The sequence below is a fragment of the Nyctereutes procyonoides genome, unplaced genomic scaffold, assembly GCF_905146905.1.
Source record: "Nyctereutes procyonoides isolate TBG_1078 unplaced genomic scaffold, NYPRO_anot_genome, whole genome shotgun sequence".
NCBI classification, from domain to species: domain Eukaryota; kingdom Metazoa; phylum Chordata; class Mammalia; order Carnivora; family Canidae; genus Nyctereutes; species Nyctereutes procyonoides.
This window is the reverse complement of record NW_026575082.1, coordinates 23360445-23370597: the sequence shown is the minus strand read 5'-3', so window position 1 is coordinate 23370597 and position 10153 is coordinate 23360445. Positions and strand designations below refer to the sequence as shown.

The 10153-nt window shown below is 39.6% G+C and overlaps 1 pseudogene; it reads left to right on the top strand.

Moving 5' to 3' along the window:
- The first annotated feature begins 9820 nt into the window (after window positions 1–9820).
- On the top strand, window positions 9821–9929 carry LOC129514660 (U5 spliceosomal RNA; annotated as a pseudogene).
- Window positions 9930–10153: the final 224 nt, after the last annotated feature.

Here is a 10153-nt window from a genome sequence, read left to right as displayed (position 1 = left end):
GGTGTCCTGACTGTAGAGTGGAGTCTCTATCTCGACGAATCTGTGTGTCCTTGTGAATAAGCAGCCACTCGCGGCAGTAGTGTCTGTGCTTCCCCAGGCCTTCTCGTGTGCAGCCGCTTGTCATCCCTTCCCACCCTACGAGCACTAGCGCTGAGGCCTGAGCTCTTCTCACATGTTGCCCGATTCACGCTGTCTCAAAGAGAATATTTCAAACATATCAAGGCATAGAAAGAATAACATGACTCATGCCTGAATGTGACCCCATCAGGTTTCACTTAATGTTTTGTCCTATTTGCTTTAATTTTTTTTTAAATTAAAAAGAAAGTATAATAATGTCTTCCAGTGTCTGGTCCACTCTCTTCCTGCTCAGATATGCACTGTCCTGATGTTGGGGTTTATTATGCCCATAAATATTTTCATATCCTATTTCGAACTTGTATCCTCAAATATATAGTAGTTTCCTATTAAAAAAAAGATTTTATTTATTTATTCATGAGAGACACACAGAGAGAGGCAGAGACACAAACAAAGAGAGAAGCAGGCTCCATGCAGGGAGCCCGACGCGAGACTCGATCCCTGGACCCCAGTTGATCACGAAACCAATGAGCCATCCAGGCGTCCCCTCATTTTAAAAAATGGTATTTGAATGTTATTGCAGTGAAACACTTTTTCTCTGTGTCTATTTTGCTTTAACATTTAAAAAATCTTTTTATTTTGGAATAATTTTAGGTTTACCGCAAGTTCGAAGATCTTAGAGAGAATTCTTACATAGCTCTTTCCTGATTCCTCCCGTTGTTACCGACGTACATCGTCATGGTACATTTGTTAAAGCTGAGAAACCAATATCATTATATTACTATTAACTAGACTACAGATTTCATTCAGATTTCACTAGTTTTTATGCTCTTATTCACATTTGAGGTAGTAACGCTTATTGCATTTAACCTCATTTTTTGTTGGTAAATAACGTTTTTTATTGAGATATAATTGACATACCATACAATTCACTATATTCATACTATTAGAACTATATTCATACTATTACTATATTCATAATATTAGAACATTTTCATCACACTAAAAGAAATACTGTTCCTATCAACAATCATATCCCAATTTTTCCCGACGGCCCTAGACAACCACTAATCTACTCTATGTCTCTATAGATTTGCCTGTTCTGGATTTTTCATATAAACAAAATCACACAGCATGTGCTCCTTTGGGGCCACATTTTCCTTTTTCCTTTGTCTGTTAAAGGACATTTAGGTTGTTAGCGTATCTTTGCTACTGTGAATAACGCGGCCATGAGCATGGGAGTGCAGATCGTTCTTTGAGATATTGACTTTGTTTCCTTTGGATCTACAGCCAGAAGTGGCATTGCTGGGCACCCAACGGGTAGTTCCATTTTTAATTTTTTTTAGGAAACTTCATATTATTTTCCGTAATGATGTACTAATTTACGTTCCCACCAGCAGTGTACAAGGGCTCCTTTTTCTCTCCACCGGCATTTGTTATGCTTTGTTTTATTTTTTCCCTTTGTCTTATTGATAGTAGCCATCCTAACAAGTGTGAGATAATATCATTATTGTGGTTTTTATTAGCATTTCCCAGATGATTAGAGATGCTTAGCATCTCTAGTAGCCATTTAAATTTATTCTTTTGGTCAGGGGAGGGGCAAGATGGCGGAAGAGCAGGGTCCCCAAATCACCTGTCCCCACCAAAATACCTAGATAACCTTCAAACCATCCTGAAAATCTACGAATTCGGCCTGAGATGTAAAGAGAGACCAGCTGGAACGCTACAGTGAGAAGAGTCCGCGCTTCTATCAAGGTAGGAAGACGGGGAAAAAGAAATAAAGGAACAAAAGGCCTCCGAGGGGGAGGGGCCCCGCGAGGAGCCGGGCTGAGGCCGGGGCGAGTGTCCCCAGGACAGGAGAGCCCCGTCCCGGAGGAGCAGGAGCTGCACCAACCTTCCCGGGCGGGCGGAAAGGGGCTCGCAGGGAGGTGGAGCAGGACCCAGGAGGGCGGGGATGCCCTCGGGCTCCCGGGGACACTAACAGACACCTGCGCCCCGGGAGAGTGCGCCGAGCTCCCTAAGGGCTGCAGCGCGCACGGCGGGACCGACCGGAGCAGCTCGGAGGGGCTCGGGCGGCGGCTCCGCGGAGGGGGCTGCGGGGCGGGAGCGCGAATCCACCAGCGCAGGCCCCGGAGCACAGGGCGCCGGGACACAGCCCAGGATCCGGCCTCCCCCGGGACAGGCAGAGGCCGGGAGGGCCCAGGACAGCGAGGACGCTCCTGCCCCGAGCTGAGCAGATCAGCGGCCCCGCCCCGGAGCCTCCAGGCCCTGCAGACGGAGAACCGAGAGCCCCGAGCCCCGAGCCCCGTAGTTCCTGCAGAGGCTGAATCCAGGCTTCCAGAGCTGCCATAGCAACTGCTGCTGTTCCTCCTGGGGCCCCACGGGGTAAACAACCCCCGCTGAGCCCTGCAGCAGGCAGGGGCAGAGCAGCTCCCCCAAGTGCTAACACCTGAAAATCAGCACAGCAGGCCCCTCCCCCAGAAGACCAGCTGGACGGACCAGTGATACTCCCCCGTGTTCCAATACAACTTGTTTTTGGCCACTCTGCACTGAGCAAAATGACTAGAAGGAAAACCTCACCTCAAAAGAAAGAATCAGAAACAGCCCTCTCTCCCACAGAGTTACAAAATCTGGATTACACTTCAATGTCAGAAAGCCAATTCAGAAGCACTATTCTACAGCTACTGGTGGCTCTAGAAAAAAGCATTAAGGACTCACGAGACTTCATGACTGCAGAATTTAGATCCAATCAGGCAGAAATTAAAAATCAATTGAATGAGATGCAATCCAAACTAGAAGTCCTAACGACGAGGGTTAACGAGGTGGAAGAACGAGTGAGTGACATAGAAGACAAGTTAATGGCAAAGAGGGAAACTGAGGAAAAAAGAGACAATCAATTAAGGGACCATGAAGACAGATTAAGGCAAATAAATGACAGTCTGAGGAAGAAAAACCTACGTTTAATTGGAGTTCCCGAGGGCGCCGAAAGGGACAGAGGGCCAGAATATGTATTTGAACAAATCCTAGCTGAAAACTTTCCCAATCTGGGAAGGGAAACAGGCATTCAGATCCAGGAAATAGAGAGATCCCCCCTAAAATCAATAAAAACCGTTCAACACCTCGACATCTAATAGTGAAGCTTGCAAATTCCAAAGATAAAGAGAAGATCCTTAAAGCAGCAAGAGACAAGAAGTCCCTGACTTTCATGGGGAGGAATATTAGGGTAACAGCAGACCTCTCCACAGAGACCTGGCAGGCCAGAAAGGGCTGGCAGGATATATTCAGGGTCCTAAATGAGAAGAACATGCAACCAAGAATACTTTATCCAGCAAGGCTCTCATTCAAAATGGAAGGAGAGATAAAGAGCTTCCAAGACAGGCAGGAACTGAAAGAATATGTGACCTCCAAACCAGCTCTGCAAGAAATTTTAAGGGGGACTCTTAAAACTCCCCTTTAAGAAGAAGTTCAAGTAACTCTGAACGTGAATGGGCTTAATGACCCCATCAAAAGGCGCAGAGTTTCAGACTGGATAAAAAAACAGGACCCATCTATTTGCTGTCTACAAGAGACTCATTTTAGACAGAAGGACACCTACAACCTGAAAATAAAAGGTTGTAGAACCATTTACCATTCAAATGGTTCTCAAAATATACCCTAAAAACTACAGAACACTTCTGAAAGAAATTGAGGAAGACACAAAGAGATGGAAAAATATTCCATGCTCATGGATTGGCAGAATTAATATTGTGAAAATGTCAATGTTACCCAGGGCAATTTACACGTATAATGCAATCCCTATCAAAATACCATGGACTTTCTTCAGAGACTTAGAACAAATTATTTTAAGATTTGTGTGGAATCAGAAAAGACCCCAAACAGCCAGGGGAATTTTAAAAAAAGAAAACCATATCTGGGGGCATCACAATGCCAGATTTCAGGTTGTACTACAAAGCTGTGTTCATCAAGACAGTGTGGTACTGGCACAAAAACAGACACATAGATCAATGGAACAGAACAGAGAACCCAGAAGTGGACCCTGAACTTTATGCTCAACTAATATACGATAAAGGAGGAAAGACGATCCACTGGAAGAAAGACAGTCTCTTCAATAAATGGTGCTGGGAAAATTGGACATCCACATGCAGAAGAATGAAACTGGACCACTCTCTTACACCATACAGAAAGATAAACTCAAAATGGATGAAAGATCTAAATGTGAGACAAGATTCCATCAAAATCCCAGAGAAGAACTCAGGCAACACCCTTTTTGAACTTGGCCACAGTAACCGGAGAAGGACAAACAGTGTATGTTCTCATTCATTTGGGGAATATGAATAATAGTGAAAGGGAATATAAGGGAAGGGAGAAGAAATGTGTGAGAAATATCAGAAAGGGAGACAGAACATAAAGACTTCTAACTCTGGGAAATGAACTAGGGGTGGTGGAGGGGGAGGAGGGTGGGGGGTGGGGGTGAATGGGTGACGGGCACTGAGGGGTACACTTGACGGGATGAGCACTGGGTGTTATTCTGTATGTTGGTAAATTGAACACCAATAAAAATTAATTTATAAAAAAAAATAAATAAATAAATTTATTCTTTTGAGGTGTGTCTATTTAGATCTTTTCCCCATTTTTCAATTGGGTTATTTGTGTTTTTGGTGTTGAAGTATATGTATGATTTCCTTAGGTATTTTGGTTATCAGCCCTTTATTTGATATATGATTTGCAAATATTTTCTCCTATTCAGAGGTTGCCTTTTCACTTTGTTGATAGTTTCCTTTGCTGTGAAGAAGATTTTTAGTTTGATTCAATCGCATTTGTCTATTTTTGCCTTTGTTGTCTATGCTTTTCTTTATCTGTTCTTTTTTTATTTTTTTATTTTTATTTTTATTTTTTTTCTGTTCTTTTTTTAGTAGGCTCTATGTGCACCATGTGCTTGAACTCACAACACCTAGGTAAGAAGTCTCACGCTCTACTGACTGAGTCAGCTCGGTGCCCTGTTGCCTGTTTTTGATGTTAGATCTAAAAAATTATTGCCAAGGTCAAGGTCAAGAAGGTTTTCTCCTATGTTTTCTTCTAAGACTTTTACAGTTTCAGGTGTTACATCCTTATTTTATTTTGAGTGGATTTTTGTAATGGTATGAGTTAGGGGTCCAATTTTATTCTTTTGCATGTACATTGCCAGTTTTCCCAGCACTTTGTTGAGGAGACTATTTTTTCCCCATTGTATGTTCTTGGCACCCTTATCAAAGATCAGTTGACAGCCAATGCATGAGTTTATTTCTGGGTTTTCTATTCTGTCCCATTGGTCTATATTTTTGTTTTTATGCCAGTACCATAATATTTTTGATTACTATAGTTTCATAATGTAATTTGAAATCAGAAATTGTGATGCCTCTAGCTTTGTTGTTCTAGCTCAGGATCGCTTTGAAAATTTGAGGTCTTTTGTAGTTCCACATGAATTTTAGGATTGTTTTTCTATTTCTGTAAAAAAAAAAACATCTTCGGGATTTTGATAGGGATTGCATTAAATCTGCAGATTACTGCAGAATTACTGCAGATAGCAGGGAGTTATAGACATTTTAACAATATTAATTCTTCCAGTCCATAAATATAGGCTGTCTTTCCATTTACTTGTGGTTTTTAAAATTTCCTTCATCAGTATTTTATAATTTTCAGTAAACAAGTCTTTCACCTCTTTGGTTAAGTTAATTCCTAAGTATTTTATTCTTTTTGTTGCTAATGTAAGTGAGATTTTTTTTTGAGATTGTTTTTTTAAATTTCTGTTTCAGATAGTTGGTGTATATAGCAATATTACTGAATTTTTTTTTTTTTGAGAGAGTGTGTGTGCATGGGCGTGGGCTAGGGGGCAGCAGGAGAGAGAAAGAGAGAATCTCAAACAGTCTCCATGCCCAATGTGAACCCAACGTAGGACTCAATTTCATGACCCTGGGATCATGGCCTGAGCTGAAATCAAGAGGTGGTCACCTAGTGACTGGGCCACCCAGGTGCCTGACATAGCTGCTTTTTATGTGTCAAATTTGTGTCCTTCAACTTCATAGAATTTATTAGTTCTAACAAATTTTCCATACATATGACCATGTCATCTGCAAAAAATTACTTTACTTCTACTTTTGGATGTCTTTTGTTTCTTTTACTTGCCTGATTGGTCTGGCTGGGATTTCCAGTACTATGTTGAATAGCAGTAGTGATAGTAGATATTCTTGTCTTGTTCCAGAACGAAGAGGAAAAACTTTCAGTTTCTCCCCATTGATTATGATGTTAGCTGTGGGTTTTTCATTTATGGCCTTTGTTTTACTGAGGTATGTTCCCTCTTTTCATCATGTAAAAATGTTGGCTTTTGTCAAATCTCTTTTTTGCGTCTGTTGAATTGAGGATGTGTTTTTCTCTTTTATTCACATTGATTGATTTTCATATTTTGAACCATCCTTACATTGCAGGAATAAATTCCAGTTGGTCATGGTGTACAATCCTTTTATGGTGCTGTTGAATTTGATTTGCAGTATTTTATTAAGGATTTTTACATCTATGTGCATCAGGGGTATTACCTATAGCTTTCTGTTGTTTTTGCCTGGCTTTGGAATCAGGGTGATGCTGGTCTTGTAAAGTGTATTTGGAAATGCTCCCTTTTCTGTGTTTTGGAAGAGTTTAGGAAGGGTTGGTATTAGTTCTTTGAATGTTGGTAAAATTCACAGTGATGTGAATTCATCAACAGATGTGAAACCATCTGTTCCTGGGCTTTTCTTTGTTGAAAGGTATTTGATTACCGATTCTATCTCCTTGTTTGTTTATTGGTCTGTTTTATTTCTTCATGAATTATTCTTGGTAGGTTGTATATTTCTAGATATTTATCCATTTTCCCCTAGGCTATCCAATTTGTTAGCATATAATTGTTCATAACAATCACATACGATCTTTTTTTTTATTCCTATGTTGCCCATTATAATGTCTTCTCTTTCATTTTTTAATTTTGAGTCTTCTCTCTTTTTTTTCTTTCTAGCTAAAGGTTTGTTGATTTTGTTTGTCTTAGTTTTATTGATTTTTAATTTTTCTATTTTCTATTTCTTCTCTAATCTTTATTATTTCCTCTTCTGTTAATTTTGAGTTTCGTTTGTTCTTTTTCTAATTCCTGAGTTATAAGTTAGGCTGTTTATTTGACATCTCCTTCCTTTTTCAGTGTAGACATTTATTGCTATAAAATTCCTTCTTAGTACTGCTTTTGCTACATCCTATTAGTTTTGGTAAGTTGTATTTTTGTTTTTGTTTGTCTCAAGTGTTTTTAAAATTCCCTTCTGGTTTCTTCTTTTACTCAATGGTTGTTCAACAGTGTGTTGTTTAGTTTCCACGTGTTCGTGATTTTTCTTGTTTTCTGTTATTGAGCTCTAGTTTCATTTCACTGTGTTCTGAGAAGATAGTTGGTATGAATTCACTGTTCTTAAATTTATTAAGACTTGTTTTGTGACCTAACATGTGATTTATCCTGGAGAATGTTCTGCATGTGTTTGAGAAGAATGTGTATTCAAGGACTGTTTGGTGGAAAGTTCTGAATCTGTCCGTTAGATCCATTTGGTCTATATTGTTGTTCAAGTCAGCTGTGTCCTTATTTATTTTCTGCCTGGATATTGTGTCTGTTGTTGACAGGGGAGTATTGAAGTCTCCTACTATTATAGGGTTATTGTCAATTTCTCTTTTCATATCTGTCAGTGTTTGTGTTATATATTTAGCTGCTCTGAGGTTGGATGCATATATACTTATAATTGTTTTATCTTCTTGTTGAATTGATCCTCTTACCATTATATAATGACCATTGTCTCTTGAAAGATCACACCTGATCTTTTTTTTTAAATAAATCTTTATTTATTTATTCATGAGAGACACAGAGAGCGAGAGAGGCAGAGACACAGGCAGAGGGAGAAGCAGGCTCCGTGCAGGAAGCCCAATGTGGGACTTGATCCTGGGACTCCAGGACCATGCCCTGGGCCAAAGGCAGGTGCTAAACCGCTGAGCCACCCAGGGATCCCCACACCTGATCTTTTGGTTAAAATTTTCATGGAGTATCTTTTTCTATAGCTTCCTTTTCAGCTAATTCATGTCTTTTGTCTAAAGTTTGTTTCTTATAGACTGCATACTACTGGATCTTGTTTGTTTGTTTTTAAAAGCAGTTTGGCCATTCCATGCCTTTTAAGCTATGCTTTTGATAGAAGAGTTCAATCTGTTTACATTTAAAGTACTTATTAATAGGTAAGGGCTTCCTATTGCCATTTTGTTAATTGTCTTCTATTTTGAACTTCATCTGTTCCTGTCTTCTCTTGATGTCTTCTTTTGTTATTTGCTATTTTGCTTTGCTTTTGGTAGTGATTTGGCTCAATTCTTTTCTTTTTATCTTTTGTGTACCTACTAAAAGTTTTCCTCCTGTGGTTATCATGAAGCTCATATACATCTTCTTGTACTTACGACTGTCTATTTTAGTTTGGTAATAACTTAATTTCAATTGCATACAGAAACTCTACAGTTTTACTCCCCTCACACTTTGTGTTATTGAAGTCAGAGTTTGCTTCTTTTTATATTGTTAGTCCATTATTGAATTTTTGTGGCTATAGTTATTTTTAATACTTTTGTTTTAAATGTTTAGGATTATGGGTAATTTGTGTATTAGAATGTTATCTTATTCTGTATTTGACTATATATTTATATGTGCAATTTATATATTCATATGCCTTTATGTTGCTGTTTAGTGTGCTTTGAACTCCATTTGAAGAAGTATCTATATGGTTCTTTTTTTTCCTTTTTTTAATAAATTTATTTTTTATTGGTGTTCAATTTACCAACATGCAGAATAACACCCACTGCTCATCCCATCAAGTGCCCCCTTCAGTGCCCATCACCCATTCACCCCCACCCCCCGCCCTCCTCCCCTTCCACCACCCCTAGTTCGTTTCCCAGAATTAGGAGTCTTTATGTTCTGTCTCCCTTTCTGATATTTCCCACACATTTCTTCTTCCTTCCCTTATATTCCCTTTCACTATTATTTATATTCCCCAAATGAATGAGAACATATAATGTTTGTCCTTCTCCGATTGACTTACTTCACTCAGCATAATACCCTCCAGTGCCATCCACGTTGAAGCAAATGGTGGGTATTTGTCGTTTCTAATGGCTGAGTAATATTCCATTGTATACATAAACCACATCTTCTTTATCCATTCATCTTTCGATGGACACTGAGGCTCCTTCCACAGTTTGGCTACTGTGGACATTGCTGCTATAAACATCGGGGTGCAGGTGTCCCGGCATTTCATTGCATCTGTATCTTTGGGGTAAATCCCCAGCAGTGCAATTGCTGGGTCGTAGGGCAGGTCAATTTTTAACTCTTTGAGGAACCTCCACACAGTTTTCCAGAGTGGCTGCACCATTTCACATTCCCACCAGTGTAAGAGGGTTCCCTTTTCTCCGCATCCTCTCCAACATTTGTGGTTTCCTGCCTTGTTAATGTTCCCCATTCTCACTGGTGTGAGGTGGTATCTCATTGTGGTTTTGAGTTGTATTTCCCTGATGGCAAATGATGCAGAGCATTTTCTCATGTGAATGTTGGAAGAAAGACAGTCTCTTCAATAAATGGTGCTGGGAAAATTGGACATCCACATGCAGAAGAATGAAACTAGACCACTCTCTTTCACCATACACAAAGATAAACTCAAAATGGATTTTGAGTTTCTGGTTTTGAGTACTCTGGTTTCTCTTCAGATTGTATAAATCTTTTGCCTTTTACTAAAGATTTCCGTGGATGAAAGATCTAAGTGTGAGACAAGATTCCATCAAAATCCTAGAGGAGAACACAGGCAACACCCTTTTTGAACTTGGCCACAGTAACTTCTTGCAAGATACATCCACGAAGGCAAAAGAAACAAAAGCAAAAATGAACTATTGGGACTTCATCAAGATAAGAAGCTTTTGCACAGCAAAGGATACAGTCAACAAAACGAAAAGACAACCTACAGAATGGGAGAAGATATTTGCAAATGACATATCAGATAAAGGGCTAGTTTCCAAGATCTAT